At 30.0% G+C, this 19,038-nt stretch overlaps 1 protein-coding gene across 10 annotated transcripts in view; it reads left to right on the top strand.

Moving 5' to 3' along the window:
- Nucleotides 1-19,038, top strand: part of LOC127064224 (5-hydroxytryptamine receptor 1) — a 126,459-nt gene that overhangs the window by 19,182 nt on the left and 88,239 nt on the right. The window contains exons 1-2 of one of the 10 annotated variants that reach the window (XM_050994956.1): nt 4,048-4,097; nt 4,682-4,848. The exons of 6 other annotated variants lie outside the window; for them this stretch is intronic. The gene's annotated coding sequence lies outside the window, so the exon portion shown is untranslated. Of the gene's footprint in view, nt 1-474; nt 601-4,047; nt 4,098-4,681; nt 4,849-14,112; nt 14,551-19,038 lie in introns of those variants that run through there. 3 more of the 10 variants (XM_050994951.1, XM_050994959.1, XM_050994957.1) reach the window with 3 other exon arrangements.

Below are 19,038 nucleotides of genomic sequence, written 5' to 3'. Positions count from 1 at the left end.
TGTATATACACACATACATATACACATGCAATAAAATAAAAAATAAAAAAAGAAAAGGAAAAGAGTTAATGAAGATATTCGAAAATAATTATTCGCGTATTCGCGTAAACTTTGAGAATATAGAGATGGGTGGTGGTGTGCAAGGGGGACGAAGGGTAGGAGGAAAACGTTTTGAAGTAATAAAAAGCAGCATATGCAATACTATCGCCGTCGCGTTATTCAAAACTGCTCATATCTTATCGCGCGCGCGTTCATGGTACATATATACGTGAAACTTTCAAAAACAGATATTACAGTCGTGTCGTGGTTTTCACATTGAAAACGTCTACACGTCATAATATATATATATATATATATATATATATATATATATATATATACATACATATACACACACACATAGATTTGAACACCTATATGTATGTGTATGTATGTATCACATCAGTAAAGTCAAAAAGAACGAGAAACTTTACACATCCTTTATATATATATATATATGTAAGCGTATATATATTAATGTGTACTGTTGAGTTGATTGGTGTAGAAATGTATTATATTACGTGACCCACGAATCTTTCTACTAATTCAACTAAACAATAAGTAAGTAGAGATTTACATATTTTTCATATTTCACAGAGATATTTCATAATTTGTTATTATCTTTACAAATCCGAGGGAAACGAAATTTAAGATCCTTCGTAATCTTCTCTCTTTCTTTTTCTTTTTTTCCTTTTCTTTTTTACTTTTTAAGATGAAAAGAAGATAAACGATTTGAGATAATTCATCGAGATGATTTGACGATTTAAATATTCTAAATCTGATCATCGTCTTTTATTATTAATTATGTATTGATAATACGATATATAGATTATTCATTTATTTATTTTATCTACTTTTTTTTCCTTTTTTTTTTCGACCTTCCACAAAAGAACAAATTACATTCGACTTTTATTTTCATCTGTGCTCGGCAATATTTGTAATTAATTTTTCAGTTTTTTTTTTTTCTTTTTTTTTCGAATCCACATGTTCAAATATCGATAAGAAAAATATTGTATCCGATTGCACATTGATTCTTTTCTTTCTTTTCTCCCTCTCTCTCTTTCTTTCTTTCTTTCTTTTTTTTTAATCATTTATTATCAATCTCGTACATCGCACATAATTAATTTCTATCCTCCTACTTTTACATATTATAAAATAGTGTACATTTTTTTCTTTCCCCTTTCTTCTGTCCAGTAAAAAAGAGATTAAATTACGTTCGTTTATCTTAACTATTACCGAGAATAGCAGAACGTATCGAAAAGTTTGCAGATGATTTTAAAAATCGATTTACTCCTGTTTTTTCTTCTTTTTTTTTTTCTTTCTTTTTTTGAAACCTCGCTTAGAATACACGCAGGAATAACCTCTCAGTTTTATTCAGCCGTGCTTGTGATTGAAAGAGAGAGAGAGAGAGAGAGAGAAACAGAAAAAGAAAGAACGAAAGTAAAAAAGAAAAAGGAGTGAAAAATTAGCCAGTAAAGAGTCTCGAAAAAGGTGCAATTAATTTAAAAAATCGCCCTTGGGAACTTTTCAAACCCCAAACTTAATCCTCCTATTCGTCACTTTTCAAAGCCAGCATCCAAGTTACAAGAATACCGTATAAGATTACAAATTCGTTATTACCGTTAATTCACCAAGCCAAGTAAATTATCCTGAATTTTTCTTTTCGATTAATTTAGAACGTTACTTCTTTGATACATCTAACAGAAGCTAACATTTTTTTTATTCTATTTAATTTTATACTTTATTGCGTTATTTTCGTTTCGTCCTTCCTTCCTCCAATCCATTTCTTTTTTTTTTTTTTTTCATTCATTTTGTTTTTCTACCAGTTTCGTTTTATCTTGATTCTTTTTCTTTTTCTGTTTTTTGTTCTTTTTTTTTGTCTTTTTTTTGGTTTTTTGTTTTCTACGATATCACATATCGAGTTCGCCATAGAAATTCTTCGTACTCCCATAACCTCTCTCGTACCTTACACTCGAAGTTCAAGCATTGTGTGCCAACGAATAATAGTATTTTACAGTGGAACGATAGCTACTGGAGTTAACACTGTGTGCAAGTTCGTAGTAGTTTATATGACTCAGTTGAAGAACTACGGGACGTAACTATGACGAAGTTGACAAATGAAACATCATACATCGGTGTAGTAATTGTGTATGTGTATCTGTATGTATGTGTTTGTGCATGTGTCGTTTGAAATCGTGTACCAAATCGTGGTCGTAAACGAGCCTGGCCATTCGTCTATGTATATATGTATATATGTGTATATATATATGTATGTATGTATGAAGTATGTATATATTCTTGTCCTATTTACTTCCATAAAAAGTTTATTTTCAGATAATCGACTTTCCTTCCCACTTTTTTATTCTTAAGAATCAAATATAAATGAAAGGTAATATTTTTATATACGAAATTAAGATAGGAAGTACGTGTAACGTGTAAGAAAAATTCACAATTAATATCACGTATTTATAGAAAGTATAAATTAATGAAATTTAGAAATAGGAAAGTTATTTTTGTTATATATATATAGATGTATAATTAAATATAAGTCAGAAGTAATATTTTTACATTCACGAAGTCAACCAAAAAATATGTGTAAGAAGTGTAAAAGAAATATAATTAATATCGCGTACTTGAAGAAAATAACTCGTACAAGTTGAAAAACTATAAAAAAAAAGAAAAAAGAAAAAAGAAAAAAGAAAAAAGAAAAATAAAAGTAATATTTTTATACGAAAAAATCAAAGAAGAAAATATTCGTAGGATATAGTAAAAACATAATTAATATCACGTACTTTCAGAAACAAAGTTCCATATAACCTAAAAAAGTTTATTTCGTAATAAGAACGAAAATATAAATAAAACTGATATTCCTATTCGTACTAAGTTAACACTGAAAATATTTAATACGTTTATATGAAAAAAAAAAAAAAAGGTAAAGAGACATAATTAATATTAAGTACTTACGTTGACGATAACCTAGAAAAAGAAATAAAAAAGTAGAATTTGTCAAAACTAAGGTCCATTGAATACGATTTAATTGTCCTCTTCTCTTTCATAATTAACGAGACATTTTAAAAAATGATTCGAAATAATTGTCGCGGACATATCCCGTTGTTGAAATAAATCGTAATACGTTCTCTAATTAATACGCGTTAATTCGTTTCTCGTATCCCACACACGACACACACGACACACACGACACACACGTACACACACGACACATATAGGTACACATATACACAATACTTTTAATGAATTCCGAATAAATGAGATACGATATAGAATAGACCGTATCGTATTTTCACTGACGGATTATAGATAACCGAACGATAATGGACATTTTACGTAATAATAGATATTTCGTCGTAACGTTTTCGGTCCATTAACGAAAAAAGAGTTCCCGAACCGACGCGGAAGTACAGACTAAATGTATCCTACTTTTTCCATCGACTTAAACCTGTTCGAATACGATCACGTGATCGAGTATAACGAACGTTATAAAAAGTACGTTATAGAAAATTTTTATTGGGTATATTAATATATAGAAAAAAAAGACAAACAACGAAGAATTTATTTCTTGAATATTTTTAATAATTTTTTCTTATATATTTTTGAACTTTTTTATTATTTAAATTAAGTATTAATCGTTATTAAAGATGAATGTATTTATATGTGCGCACACACACACGCATACGTGTCTTTAAAAAATTCTTTTTTAAGAGTATCGATATATAGAAAAGAAAAATTATTGTTCGAGTATTTTTGTTTTATTTTTATATCCCATGTTTTTACTTTTTTTCTTATTGAAATTAATTGTTATTAAAGATAGTTATAATTATATAAACACGTACACGTCACGCACACATGCACGCATGCACGCAATTCGATGAAAGTTTCTAAAGTTGAAGTACCACAAGCGCCATCTTCATAGAACTAGCATTATTACTTTCAATGGTTTTTGCGATAGCTTCTAGAATCATTGCTTTGAAAATTCACTTTTAATAAACATAATTGCGTTCTTATATTTTTGTGCTCCTAGAAAAATTGGATCTCTATTTGTAAGTAGATGTTTCTTTAATCTGTCATCGCATAATTACTTCGTTTTGTTGTACGTTGATCCTATGAAATTATATTGTTATAAACTTCGACATACATACATACATACGTACGTACGTACGTACGTGTGTATATACATCGAAAGAATTTTTTATTAATTTTCAAATCGAAATTATGAAACAATTTGTTCTCATATGATTAAGTTTCGTCATGTTTTTATTAATTTTGTATTTTGTATCTTCTTTTTCTTCTTTTATTAGTTTCTTTTCTTTTATTTTTATTATTCACCTTGTCCAACGTTCTAAAAATGTAACAACGATAGTTACATAATCCTTAAACACTCCGATTGGTCGAGCGAAGTAATCCACTCGATATCGACCAATCACGGTTAACCAATGATCTACGTGCAAGCTCGTCGAACCAATTAACCACATTTTCTAAGATGGCGATAAAACCGTTTCGTGATTGTTTCCAAGTGTCCGAGGATTATCGATAAATTTTTTTTTCGTATCGAACGATTACGTTTACGAATTAGGACGATCGTTTTGACGGTTAAAGAAATTCATCGACATTGTGTTTTTCGTAGAAAAGAATCGATGGAATTATCAGTGAAGTGGAAAAAAAGAAATTATTGTTCCGGTTTGATCTCGTGCGAGACGTTGCTGCCACTTTTTCGTTTGGTCAACATTGTTGCAATCGTTCTATCACACAAGATGGCTTCTTACTTGGACAATAAGAAATTTTTCAAGCGAGGTAAATTTTTCTTTTCTTTTATCTATCTTTCTTTCTTATTTTCCGATCAACCAATACTGCTATAATTATCCTTTCTTTTTCTCTTTATTAACTTTTCTACTCAAATCTAACAAGTTTTACAGAAGAAAAAAAAAATAATAATAACAAAAAATAAATAAATCCTTAATGATACACGAAGATATAAAATTTCGTGATATTTATACGTTTAATCAGGAATTCGAATGCATTTATGTATATAAATCTCTCATTAAATTTCTTTCATTAATTATAATAATTTTCTAATATTATATTCGCCATTATAGAAATTTTCTTATACGAATTTAATGCATACATGCATATTCACGTAATACGTCCAATAGTTTCAATTAAACGAGAGATTATTTTATCTCGTAAACGTAGAGCCGAGTTAACAATGTGAAGGATTTTAACATCGCAGTCGAGTAGTTACAGAAACAATTTTTTATTCAACCTCTTTCTCTTTCGCAAAACGAGTTTCATCGTACAAATCGTTAAATAAAAAGACAGAGAACCGCCATGTTTAAAACAAACGAATTTCGTGGAACACCATTTTCCTAAAAACAACTTATTGCGATTGAGATGGCTTCTTCGAACATTTTTTTTCTTTTTTCACTGCAACCGATGTTGAAAAAAAGAATAAATAAATAAAAAGATGAGAATAAAAATTTTGTTAATTAGAAATCTATCGATATCGGTAATGCCTAGAAATTAATTGATAGAAAAAAAAAGAAGGACGAAAGAGAGCGACAAAAATTAAATTAAAATTTGAATTTTAAATCGATGATTACAACAGATATTTCTCGAACAACTCGGTCCTATATTATCGTTCCTAGCTCCGTACATGATATAATAATTTCACTCGATACAGTAATTTTATAATTTTCAAATATCTCACCTGATATAATAATTTTTCTATCGTAATTAAAATTCCTTCGTAAATTTCGGAAATAATCGGTAGTCAATCGTTAATGAAAGGGTTTTCGATCGAGGTAGTAGATCGATTCAGAGACGTAGAATACTTACGTATGGCTTGATTGCCCAGAGAGGCATCGAAATTAGTACTTTAATTGCTCCCGACGATGTGGAAATGAATGTAATGGCAACGATGAAAGGAAAAGAAAGGAAACGAAAAGAAAAGAAGAGAAGAGAAGAGAAAAGAAATGAAAAAAAAGAAAAAGAAAAAGAAAAAAAATCTAGAAAATTTCTTTCATTTCTTTCTCTTTCTCTTTTTCTCTCTCTCTCTCTCTCTCTCTCTCTCTCTCCCTCCCTCTCTCTCTTTCTCTCTCTTTCTTTTTTGCGAATAAAAACAGCCATTTTAAGAAACGACATCCGAAGATATTTCACTTTGGCAACTTTAAAGCGAACGTGCTCAACAGTGGAGATTAATTTCTTTTTCTTTTTTTTTTCTTTTCTTTTCTTTTTCTCTTTTTATTTTTCTGTTGTTCTTTTCTCGTCTCTCTCTCTCTTTTTTTTTTCTTCCGTTGCTCTTGAACGCTTTCGAAAGCGTGGATTAATTTCTTCTTTCCTTCTCTCTCTTTTTTTATTTTATTTTATTTTTTTTTCGTCGATCGTGACCTTATCCAATCGATAAAAAAAAAAAAAAAACAGGAAAGATTAATTTCGCTCGATGTTTTTATTAATTAAATTATTTATATAATTATATGTGTATTTGATCGAACGAACGATCGGTAACGCATGTAAGTACTTGAATATTTTCGATTTCGTTCTTATAAATAATTAAACGCTAGAATTGGGTATTGGATTTGTTTCAATCAATATTGATCATTTTTATTTGTATTACGAAAATACCGATGGGTTATTAGAATTATATATATTTTGATTGAAAATAATCGGTTCGTTCTATGATTAGCAGTCATTTTTTTTTTCTTTTTTTTAATGATTTTCTTCTTCTTTTTTTTTCGTTTTAACAAGAGACGGACCAAGAACTAAATTGAAATTGAATAATGGAATTGTATTATTTTTTAGAAACGAAATATCATTTTCTTTTTTTTTTTTTTCATTTTTTTTCCCCCACTACAGGAATCGTTTTCTTTCTTTCTTTTCTGTCTCGCACTTTCTTTCTTTTTTTTTTTTTTAAGTACAGGCAACAGACCAAAAAACAAATTGCTACTGAATAAAGTAATGTTATTTTTTATTAGAAATGATATCTCCTTTTTTCTTTTTCTACTTTTTTTTTTCTTTCCATTTTTTTTTCTTTTATGCGTGTACACACACACACACACACACACACACACAATGAATTGGAAATTGAATAAAGAAATGGTATTATTTATTAGAGAGAATATTTTTTTCTTTTCTCTTTTTTCTCTTTTTTTATTTCCACCGTAGGAAATTAATTCCTGCTACGGAAAGAGAATGACGAGCGAGTTAATATCTAAAATTGTAAAGTGGAGAGACATTATCCACAACGATTTCCTTAGTATTTGCATATTGATTGTAGTTGTTCTTAACTAGGTTCAATGTATGTTAGAAATGTAAATCGGTTTACGAGTGTCACTAAAACAGTCCATTCGTTTCCTAGTCGATTCGAATAGTAGACGATTATAAACCGAATTTAACGATGCCACTTGGAGAAACTTCTGGCTTATCGTAAACTACTAAACATTTTCTACACACACACAGATGCACACATATATACATATATACATAGATAGGTACATAAATCCTTATGTACGTGTTTAGGTATTTCGTGACGATTAATTATCGTCGTTTCGACGATAATACATATTCTATTTGATGTATAATTAAATATAGATTATCAGTTACGATAAGAAATAATTTATTCGGTTTACGAATCAATTTGTAATATAATTTAATTCACGTTAAACCGCGTTCTTCGTTAGGAACGGGATAAATTTTTTCTTTATCTCAAGGGATAAACGAAAGGTTGTATAAGGGGTGGATAAATTATCGATATGAATTTAATATTCTTTGTTTTAATAATCAACAACTCATATTCGTAATAAGAGTGACTACGAACGTAGATCCGTAATTGGTTTGACGTACCAACGTTTGAAATAATCGTGTATCGCACTTTAATTTGATTTCTCTCTCTCTCTTTCTCTCTCTCTCTCTCTGTTTGTCTGTCTGTCTTTCTGTCTTTCTGTTTGTTAGGTAATTGAATTTTTTGTTAAGCTTTCACGAAACTCCCTTTTGTGAATGTTTCTCTTAAAAAAAAAAAAAAGAAAAGAAAGAGAAAAACAAAACGATGAATTAGCGAGTATTTGATTGACAACTAGAAAAAAGAGAAAGATACCATGAACTAACTAAAAACATCTGCGTAAGCATTTCTTTACGTGAACGAGAGATATAAATTCATTCGTCTATTTGTGTTTGTAATTTTGTAAAGAAAGAAAAGAAAAAAAAGGAAGAAAAGAGAAAAAGTTTCCGCACTATTCTTCTCCTTTAAGTTCGTTGAAATTTTTATCAAAGGTAAATAAGAAAATAATTGAGGGGGAGAGAGAGAGAAAGAGGAGGGGGGAGGGAATAAAATAATAAAATAATTAAAATTAATTGGACTTTAATATCGCGTAATATAATTCGTAGTTTAATTATTTTTTCATATTTTTTTATTATGTATATACATATATATACATACATGAATGCTATATAAATAAAATTTATTAAAATATACGATAGCTACAGACACACACACACACACACACACACACACACACACAGAAGATATTTAAATAGCTAATAATTTCTACCTTTAAAGAATGTTCTTTATTTTTATTTTGTAATGGGAAAAAATGATATGCAAATGAAATACTAAATAAATAGAATTAATTGGATTTTAATATCGCTAAAAATAATTCCTTTGTTAAATTATTCTCTCGTATTTTTTATTCACACACACACACACACACACACACACACACACGTATGATATAAATAAAATTTATTAAAATATATCAATAGTCATCTATATATAGAAGGTATTTAAATTAAATAGCTAATAATATTTTTCTTTTTATAAAAGCACGCTGTTTAACATTACTTTATAACCTAAAAAAAAAGCGATATATAAATAATATATATATATATACATACATACATACATACGCATATAAAAATAAAATTAATTAGTCTTTAATATGTTCGCGCGGAATAATTTCCACGTAAAATTTTTTTTCGTGATCGAGATATTTAATTTTCGTCGTCGAAAGAATTAGAAAAGAATTTTCTTTGTTACATTATATCGTCGTTGGTCCCATTTAAACGATTTAAAAATTTTATCTCATGGCGTATTACGTCGATTTAAACGGGACGGAACACCGTCCGAAGTTTGTTACGAGTTAATTCCGAGTCTAAATTATGTGTCGCGTTGGAGTGTTGCGCGCTTTATGAGATTCCATTATCACTTAAACCGAGCTGGAATACGGCACAACGCACGCAAGCATGCTTATTACTCGTACTAATATACCTAACGCGTTAGTGTTAGTTTATCAGGTACTTGTGTGATTCTCATGATGATAATTAACATAAAGATTTTCTGATTAGCAACTCGATAGATTTAGAGAAATTTAGAAAAATTTTAAGAGTTTTATTATCTCGATATCTCGCCTTTAACACTTTTTTCCTTTTTCTTTTTCTCCTTCTTTCTATTTTATTTTAATTTATTTCGTTTTAATAATTTTCGAAATTAATTATATATAAAAAGAAAAAAAGGGAAGTATTATGCTTATTTCGATTTCGATGGTATATAATTAACGCGAATATTTTCTGATTAGAATCTGATAGAAAATTCGCAAAAGAATTGGCGATCTCTCGATTGGTTTAATTTCTTATTTTCTTTCTAATTTTCGAAGATAACGTAAAAAGAAGAAAAAAAAAAAAAGGAAAAAAAAATCTATCGTTCGGTATCTTCATATTCTGTGATGACGATGATTAACATGAAAACCGTGTTAATTAGAAAATAGAGAAAAATTAGAGAAATTTAGAAGTATTTCCGACTTTGAAAGGAACTCGGAAAAAAAGAGAAGAAAAGAAAAAAAAAGAAAAAGAAAAAGAAAACGAAGATGTTCATCTTTTAAAATCGTTGTTTCTATCTTATTCTACATCATGAACTAACTCTCTTTTTCTCTCTCTCTCTCTCTCTCTCTCTCTTTCAGAAAAAGTGTTTCGCGTCTCGTATGTATATTTCCTCATTTTCTCCTTCTTTTTTCTTTTATTTTGTCCTTTTTTTCGAGTATTCTCATCGTATAAGGTGTCGAGTGGAATTGCAAGCAAGGAAAAATAGAGATAGGAAGAGAAAGAGAAATAAAGAGAGTGCTATGTGCTTAAACTATACTCCATTCGTACACTTGCAGTGGAAATTTAGAATATACATATGGATGTAGTAAGAGGATCCTTTACATTCTGATACACGAGAGAATATATATATATATATATATATATAGTATATATATGAGTTTATTGATATTAATATGTATATACGTATTGTTATATAAAAAAAAATAAATAAATAAATAAATAAATATTATAACAAACTAAATTAACAGAGTCACATGTTACTGGGTTTTTAAAACAAATGCATTAAAAAAAAAAGATACAAATCTAATATCAGCTGATTTAATAAAGTCACATGTTGTTGGGTATCAGAATTTTGTATTATCCAATAGCAATAATAAAAAAAGCATCCATTTTTTCTCTCTCTCTTTCTCTTTCGAAAATATTTCTTTATTAATCAATGAATGGATTAATTTCTTAATTCAAGAAAATAAACGAAAAAGGATTTATATAACTATAGTGTGGACTTATATATCATAGTATGTTATTAAAAAAGGAAAGAAAATATAGATGGTAGTTATTCAGTTCTATTTTTCTTTTTTTCTATTCAATTTCCTTTTTTTCTCGATCGTGCGATATATTACATTTTTTAAGAGAATCGTTGCATTATACATGATAGTAGTAATATAAAGCGAGCGTTCCTCCTACCGAAGATATTTTGGTATTAATTAACGAGGGTAATTTTATCTAACGGAGAGAGAAAAAAAAAAGAAAAGAAAATTTGCGAAAGGAGGAAGATCTTAAGACTTTTATACCTCCCTTTTTCTCATTCTTCTTTATTTCTCCATTTTTTCTACCACTTTCTTTCTATTTTTTTTCTTTTTCCTTAATCATACTGGGTCGCACGAGATATTACTTTGAATAATATTTCGTTGATTAATAAGGACTCTGTAATATAAAAATATCGACATTTAGTTTTTTATTTTCTTTTTTTTTTCGGCGATCAAAAATATAGAAAATAATTTCTATATATTATTATTATTATTATTATTATTATTATTATTATTATTATTATTATTATTACACACATCTATTTATAATATTGTCTGTTCCCTTTTCTTTCACACTGTTTAATAAATTTAACCATAAACGAAATCACTTTTCTCGTGATATCAATTTCATGATACGTTATGTAGCTTGTGTCATTTCGAAAAATAGAGCTTGCGTAAGCTTTTCTCGGTTCGTGAACGAACGACTGGAAAAGTGTCTCTACTGGAGAACTATTATCATTCTTTCTCTCTTGCTCGACGAGCTTGAAAGAAGGTCAGGAAGGAATGAAACTTGATTGATCGTACCAATACACTGAAATAGTACACGCGACGATTGCTAGATTATCATCAAATTTATTTTTCAGACGTATATATATATATATATTTTATATATATATATATATATATATATATATATATATATATATATAAAATTTATTATTTTTTTAACATACTAAAAGATTGAATTTTTGTATGTATATATGTATATATAATATATTATAGATATTATCCAATTATATATATATTTATTTATGTATTGATATGTATGTATATATAAATATTTAAAAATTTGTACGATTTATTGATCCACAATTTTTTCATATATAGATATATAACTAATAAAGCATCAGAGGTCATTGACCTATTATATCTGATACATGTATAAAGCATAGGTCATTGACCTTTTTTTTTGTTTTAATTATAAAAGACGATTATTTTATAGAATCGTTGATAATTATTATGTTAATAAAATATAACACACACACACACACACATCTTGATGAAAAATATTGAATACATCGCGTTATAATAATACTTAAATTTATATTTAAATCGATTTATCGGTTTTACGAGCTAACAATCGTTTATCAAAAACGAATCTACCTTTGTCTTGTTTCTGACGATAATTCACGACGATTTTGTAAACGATCTGTTGCACTTGCGTGGAAAATGATCCACGTCTACTCAACATGAACCACGTACTTCATAGTACTCTATTTCTCTTTCCCTCTCTCTCTCTCTCCCTTCCTTTCTCTTTCTCTCTCTTTCTCTTTCTCTCTCTCTCTCTCTGTCTATCCCTTTCTCTCTCTATTTGTCCCTCTTTCTCTTTGTCAGACACTACAGATTCCAGTATCGGTATACTGTAGTATCGTTCTATTTTGGTTTAACGAAATCGTGATATTCAACGAGCTAAACAAATCGAAATTCCAATATAATGCTCGTGAGTATCTATCGAAGAGCCTCCTATTACAATGTATATGGACGCCATTATACTCTGTCTATCAGTGTTTCTCAATCAGCATCTCGCGATCGTTCGGATAAGTAACTAATTACTGATATTTACCGGTCTTTTCAACTCGACTCAATTCTTATCACTATATCTCTTTGCTTCTCGTTGTGATTATGATTCGTTCTTCTGGTATTCGTCGTGTTAATTTTGTCAATTACACGATGAATGGATTCCAATACTTCGAAAAGAATTTCATGAAAGAGAAATACATGTGAAAGACAATTGGAGACAAGTGTTTCGTTAAAAAATCATAAATGTCACTTACGTGACGCTAAATTTTATTCTAATTAAAACGTGGATAGGAAAGAAAAAGAGAGAGGGAGAAAGAAAGAAAAAAAATTTTTTTTTATCGAAAAAAAAAAAGAAATTTCCAGCCGAAACACAGCACGAAAAATTGAGAACCCATGCCGTTGATGTAGCCAATGTCACGACGAGAAATCGAGAAAATTAATTGCTCTTTTGCTGCTCTTACAGATCCGATACGGAATAACTCTTTTCTTTCTCCCTCTCTCTCCCTCTCTCTCTCTCTCTCTCTCTCTTCTTTTTTTCTTTTTTTTCTTTCTCGCTGTTTCCTTTCTTTTTTTTTCCTTTTCAATTCATTGAGTAATAACAACGTTTTGTAAACGAGCATTAATTTTTTTTACCCTCTTTCACCCCTTTGCTACCCTCCTCCCTCCACCCTTTATTCCCTCTATCGATTTTTCTAGAAAAAAAAGGACAAATTTTTTTCTTTTTTTTTTCCATCTCTTTTAAACCCTTTTTTTCAAGGAACACAGTAATTTGCCAATAACCACGTGATTGATAATTAATATCGAAATTCGAAGAAAAAAATGTCGGATCCGTGGGATATAACGACGCGCCTTTTAAAAGTATTTTTATTATCATAGTTTTCTTTCGTTCCTTTTCTTTTCTTTTTTTTTTTTCTTATTATTAATATTTCTTATTATTAATTTCTTCGAAAGCAACGATTGTAATTCAATCGAGAGAATAAAGATGAGAGAGATGGGAGGGAGTAGGTTTTCGTCGGGAGGATTAAATAGGGATCAACAATAGGATATATCATGATCATTTTAATATCACTATAGATTTTATCGTATTTACATTATATCGCATTATCTATTTACGGGCATACACACATACGCATCGACAAATACGTTTAATTGAATTATATTAATCACTTACGCATTTCCATGTGTCTTTCTTTGATCTTCATTCATCATTTTTCATCTTTTAATTATTATTATTATTATTATTAATATTATCATCATTGTTGTTGTTGTGTTGTTGTTATTGTCGTCGTCGTCGTCGTTGTCGTCGTTGTTTGTTGTTGTTATTGTTTTCTGTACTATAATGTTTACGCATACATGTGTACACACTCGTGTATATATATATATATATATATATATATATATATATATATATACACACACACACAGAGAAAGAGAGAGAGAGAGAAGGGGAGAGGAAATAATACTAAAATTGGATGATCGAGCGTGATCGGACTAGCATAATGGCAATCATAATGATAATAATAACATTAACAACACAAGCGTATAATACCCAATATCGTAATTAGAGGCAAATAGAGAGAGAGAGAGAGAGAGAGAGAGAGAGAGAGAGAGAGAGAGAGAGAGGAGGTGAGAGAGAGAGATAGGCCGATATATTACGATGGATGTCGATACGTTCATATCCACTAGTCATCGTCATCGTCGATTCGTGTGCATTAGGATAAATTTATTCTCCCTATCCTCCCTCTCCCACCCACTACTCCTCCTCCTTCTCCCCCTCTTTCATGATCCCGCATCCTACCATGAACACTCCCCTCTCCCTCTTTCTCCTCCTTCTAAATGCCTTAATACCAGTTAGCACGACACATAATGCGTACTCTCGAAATCCATTGCGTTCGATCCTATTCGTTCCAACGAATTCGGTCATTCTGGTCGATCGATCAATCGAAACAATTAGATAATATGTGTAATGTGCATACGTGCGTGTGTACGTGTTCGTGTGCGTAGTTGCGTGCGTCTATCTATTCATCTGTGCAACGTAATAATCGATAACCCTTTGACGATACAATTTTACAGGCCTATGGTTTGTAATTTTTGTTTATTGCATTTCTTACATATTTTTTATAATTTGAGTAGAGAGAGAAAAAAAAGGAAAAATAAAACGAAATTGGTAGCTTAAAATATATCTCTAGGAAAGGTATGAACGATTTTTAATAATCATCGGTGAATCCATTGTTTCATTCGAAGACTTTTGATTCACCCTGTATATTTTTTCTTTACCTCCTACTTCCCCTTCCCCCTCCCTCTCTCTCACTCTCTCACTCTCGAAGATGAAAATGGGGTGGATGAAGAAAGAAAAAAGAAAAAAAAAAAACAGAAAAGAAAAATTGACGAAGAGAGAGCCGAAAGCGTACGGATCGGACCATTAACGTCAGTCAACATAAAAGAAAAAAAAAAAAGTCTCCAGCGAGACGTCTAAAAAAACATAAATAAAAAAAGAAGAATGTAAAAAGTAAAAAAGAGAAAGAGAATATTGTCAGATCTTTGATAAAAACGAACATCGACTGCGTTTTAAAACGCTTAATGATAGTCGATCAGGAAAGATAAAAAAAATACTGAGATAGACGTTAATACATACGTACGAACGTACGTACGTACATACATACATACGTATATGTGTACGTAATATGTATACGTATATATATACATATATGCAAAAGTTTGTTCTTTAGAATTTTTCTGCGACAGAAAGCTAGCTGAATTTTAATGTTATGATAGACGAATACTTTTCCTTTTCTTTTTCCTTTTTACTTTTTACTTTTTACTTTTTCTTTCTTTCTTTCTTTCTTTTTTTCTTTTTTTTTCTTCTTCTTCTTCTTCCTTCAATCGTTCTCCTCTGATTTTTTTCTCTGATTTCTTTTTTACATCCCCTTTTACTTTCCCCGATTCTTTCTCTTTCTCCGAAGATGTATTTGCACATGAAATACAAACACGAATTGAAGAGAAGGAAAATAGATGTTTCTAAAATGCATGATGCAAAAGCTTCTGCTTCTTTCTCTTCTTTCTCTTCTTTTTCTACTTTTTTTCTTGCTTATGCGAAGGTCGGCGGTCGTGATAAAATTTCCAAGAAAGTTGCATCCCGTCATCCTATATCCTTACAATGTGTTCGGTCTTTCGCAAAATACAGGATCCCTCATCTTGTATAATAATTTATGAGAGCGTGTATTATAAATTATTTTATCGTCTTTTAATGCGATTTACGAAATTAGGGGAGTATTACTTAGTATATATACGAACATAATCATAATCATTATTACCTGTATCGTCACCGTTGCATAATTTATTATTATTATCATTATCATCATCATTATTATTAATATTATTATTATTATTATTATTATTATTATTATTATTATTATTATTATTATTATTAATTATTATTAATGTTACATGCGTATAGAAAATACCATTATTGAATTAATTAACAAAATTCAATCCAAAAATCATGATTATCATTACATTGTTATATGTTATTATTATTGTTGTTGTTATTATTGTTGTTATTATAGTTACCTACAAAGAAAATATGTTGAATTATCGAAACGATGACGAGAAAAAAAATTCTTTTTTTATTTCCTTTTTTCCAATGCATGAAAATACTCGCGCTACTCGTATTGTAATCGCGCGTTTTCATCTAAAAAAAAAAATTTAAAGAAAAAGAAAAGGGGAAAAAAAAACAAAATAAAAAAGAGGGGAAAAAACAGAAAAAAAATAATGTACATATTATTTAAACGAAACGTGTTGTACGCTAAACAACAACGACACCATGCCCGTTATTCTCGTTTAAAACTTTTAAAAAGCTTTTTTACCGTGCTTGTAAAGCAACTAACGAGAGGAGATTTTCCTTCTCTCTCTCTCTCTCTCTCTCTCTCTCTCTCTCTCCCCCCCTATCTTTCTCACTCTTTCATTCACTCACTCACTCATTCACTCGTTCGAAAAGAAATATTATAAAGAATGATCCTACAATATTTTAACTTTCGCATTTAGAAAAAATTAGGGAAACATAAGCATAGAAACGATGTATAAAATTTTGTTTTAATAAACTACGAATGAGATTCAACATTTTTTCCTTCCTTCTCTTCGCCCTTTAATTAATTGCACAATTCTAATTTTCTCTCTCTCTCTCTCTCTCTCTTTTACTATTATTTTTCTATTACTCTCCTATTTTCGTTCTCCTCTCTAACTCTCTCTCTCTAACTCTCTCTTTCTCTTTCTCTCTCGCGAAAAACGAAAACGTAACTTTGACCAGTCCGATGGTTCTAAGGGATATTGGCGGTGGTGGTAGCTATGGAGCGGCATGGCATTTTCAATAGCGTCAGCTGTGCCGTAAATTTCTTCTAGCAGCCGCGTTTGGACTTTCCACTTGTTCGACGAACTTTTAACTTTTACGTTCGCGTTCATTTCGACCTACCAACCTCCGACCTCTAACCTCGAACCCTACTACTCACTTCTACTTCCATTACTCTTTCGCTCTATCTCGTCCTTTCTCTCTCTCTCTCTCTCTCTTTAGCCCAAAAATATGAGCTTCTCTCTCTCTCTCTCTCTTTCTCTATTTATCTATCTATCTCTATCTTTATCTCTCTCTCTCTCTCTCTCTATCTATCTATGTATCTATCTATCTATTTTACTCTATACTAACGTTATTGTTCTTTACGAGACTTCGAAGAGTAAACGTAAATAGGCTTTAAAAATGAAAGGAGTGATGAAAGGAAACATAAATTTGTACACGTAAACTCTCAAAACATACATATATACACACATACGTATATACATACTTATATACATGGACGCACAGATGCACACATACATACACAATTTCTTTTCTTTTTTATGTTGGTAATAACTATAATAGAAGAACTATGCCGAAAGAGTATTTTAATAATATAAATTTGTTCAAGTTTTATACTAGGACGTTTACGTTATGAAATTAAAATTTATGTTCGCATATAAATAGTTTACTTTATCGCATTTCTTTCTTCGCATATATATATATATTTAATGATAAATATCACGAGATAATATAATTTTAATTATTAACATCTATTCAAACTTTTTTTTATTAGTACATTAACATTATCTAATTGAAATTTATTGTCGCAAACATTTACTTTGATCATTTTGTCGTCTCTATCTTCTTCTTATCTTCATTTATCTCTCTCTCTCTCTCCCTCTCCCTCTCTTTTCCTGAATGCTTATTACCAAGTAGAGAAATAGCTTCCATGTATAATGTGTGTGTGTATATATATATACATGTGCACATAGGTCGATGAAGTTTCATCTGAAATTCATACAAACGTTAGGTAAATATCAAGTTCGTCGCAGCTTCTAGATGGACCCATATCGTTTATGTCCTTATCGTAGAAGCTACCCTTCTCGTCTACGTAAATACAACTTAATTATAACTGATAACTGTCCTTCGAGGATCACTTTCACAAGTTATTCATCTGGATAGGATGGGCAAAAAGTTTTCAGATGATTTTCAACGAATCAATTATGTATTCTTCATTCTACTCTCGAGACTTTTTAGATTAATCTTCTTTTCTTTCTTTTTTCTTTTTCTTTTTTTTTTTTTTCTTTCTCTATCCCTCTCAAATTATAAAACCAACGAATAAGCTTGGTAGACTTTTGGTCGATCCAGAAATTTTTGAGGTCGTCTAGAATAATTTTTTCTTTTCTTTTTTTTTTTTGGTCCATTTTTTTCGCTCAACCTCTGTCTGCCTATCTCTCTGTCTATCTCTCTGTCTATCTCTCTGTCTTTCTCTTTTTTGCGTATGACGGTAACGCAAGCTGAATTTTAATACCACCCACCCCTCTACCCCTCAGGGGATGACCCCTTTGACGTATATAAGCCACCGTTAACTTCTTCCGGGTACTCGACCTCGCGTGTCTAACGTAAATTTCCGTCTTTTTCTCTTTTTCTCCCTCCCCTCCGTTTGCTGCTCCTTTTCCTTTTTTTCTCTCCTTTCTCTTTTTTCTCTCTTCCTCTTTTGGCAAAATTTTACCTAAAAAATAGTCCTCGCAATCTTCCTAGAATTTTCATCTACTTTCACGAATCATTTATTCCATTAGTCCTTTTCACTATTTCATCGACTCTTTTAAAAAAGCAATTTTTCTAAGGAACAAAAGATTGCATTATCATCATCGTCATCATTAATATCGAATTCGTTATTGTTAATCATTATCTAACCGATTGACATATATAACAATCGGATTTATCTATTCTTTTTTTTTTATCATCAATCTTTCTTTTTCCATACTTTTTCCTTTTCTTTTTTTCTTTTGATAGAGAAAAATCAAAAAGCAAAGAGATCTCTCTCTCTCTCTCTCTCTTTTTTTTTCCTTCATTAATAAGAAAAGTAAAAGACTGAGTAAGTTTGTTGTTGCGAGAGACAGAGAGAGAGAGAGAGAGAGAGAGGGAGGGTTGAAAATGATAAAGACAAAGGTAATATCCTATATAATTTCCACGAAGCAGCATTGTAAGCAACATTCTCAACTTGGATATACGATTTAC

The sequence above is a fragment of the Vespula vulgaris genome, chromosome 5, assembly GCF_905475345.1.
Source record: "Vespula vulgaris chromosome 5, iyVesVulg1.1, whole genome shotgun sequence".
Lineage (NCBI taxonomy): Eukaryota > Metazoa > Arthropoda > Insecta > Hymenoptera > Vespidae > Vespula > Vespula vulgaris.
This window is presented reverse-complemented; position numbering and strand designations above follow the sequence as displayed.